The sequence below is a fragment of the Octopus bimaculoides genome, chromosome 2 (assembly GCF_001194135.2).
Source record: "Octopus bimaculoides isolate UCB-OBI-ISO-001 chromosome 2, ASM119413v2, whole genome shotgun sequence".
Taxonomy (NCBI): domain Eukaryota; kingdom Metazoa; phylum Mollusca; class Cephalopoda; order Octopoda; family Octopodidae; genus Octopus; species Octopus bimaculoides.
In genome coordinates, this window is record NC_068982.1 from 52,972,853 (window position 1) to 52,974,121 (window position 1,269).

The 1,269-nt window shown below is 43.7% G+C and overlaps 1 protein-coding gene across 1 annotated transcript in view; it reads left to right on the plus strand.

Annotated features, from left to right (window-relative positions):
- Positions 1–1,269, plus strand: part of LOC106867400 (uncharacterized) — a 36,872-nt gene that overhangs the window by 656 nt on the left and 34,947 nt on the right. The window lies entirely within an intron of this gene.

Consider the following 1,269-nt stretch of genomic DNA (forward strand, 5'->3'; position numbering starts at 1 on the left):
CTATCTATCTATCTATCTATCTATCTATCTATCTATCTATCTATGTTTGAGTGTATATGTTTGGGTGTGTATGTATGTATGTACGTGTAGAATCACGCCGTGCAAAATGTTTAGCGGTATTTCGTCCGTCTTTACGTTCTAAGTTCAAATTCCTCCGAGGTCGATTTTGCCATACATCATTTCGGGGTCGATAAAGTATGCACCAGTTAAACACTAGTTTTTGCTTTTCTCATCGCCTTATATTCCCTTAATAATAATCCTTTCTACTATAGGCACAAGGCCTGAAATTTTAAGAGAAGGTTCCAATCGATTAATCAAGGTTCTAATCAAAGGGCATCCAGTGAGGACTATGATGCGGAAGATCCGATGAGAAAAGCAAAAACTAGAACTCCGTGAGCCTGAGGCTACTGGAGAAGAAGGTCCATACTGTTCAGCAGTGTCGTTGGGCATTGGACGGATGAAATGGTTAAATTGCTAAGGTTTGGTTTGGTACAGACCTCCAGGTGAACAAGAACTGGGAAGAGGTGACGAGTAGGGTGACAAGTTTTACCAAGAAATGGGCTGAAAGGAAACTGCCTGAAGAGACGGGTGGAGGTTGCGAACGCCTACATCGCATTCGTCATCTACTTCCGCTCTACCGCCGTGCCTTACTCAACTGCATAGCTGATGAGAATGGAACGTTTGCTCTTCCACTTTTTGTGCAGGATTTGCATCCCACTGGTCAGACAGTCCATTTGTTGTCAGTATCCGTTTCGTAGAGGACTGGGAATGCCGTGGTTGATGACGCGCAGATGTGCACTGAGCCTACAACATTTCCAGCTTTTTCTTGACGGTGAACAAGTATGGTTTCCGTTTGTTAGACGCGCTTTTCCACAACTCGTTTCTTTCAATTATTGTTGTTGTCGTTGTTGTTTATGAGACAATAAGCTGGCGGAATAGTTAGCGCGTCGAACAAAATGCTGAATAGCATTTCTTCAAATATCGCCGAGGTCGATAAAATTAGAACCAGTGAAGCACTCGAATCGGTGTAATCGACTCCACATCCTTCAAAATGATTAGCCTTGCGCCCAAATAAGCAAGAAATATTATTATTGGTGAGCTAGCAGAATCGTTAGCATGCCGGGCAAAATGCTTAGTGGCATTTCATCCGTTTTCTCGTTCTGAGTTCAAATGCCGCTGAGGTCGACTTTGCCTTTCAGTCTTTCGGGATCAGTAAATTAAGGATCAGTTGAGTACTGGAGTCGATGTAATCGACAAGCCCCCCCCCCC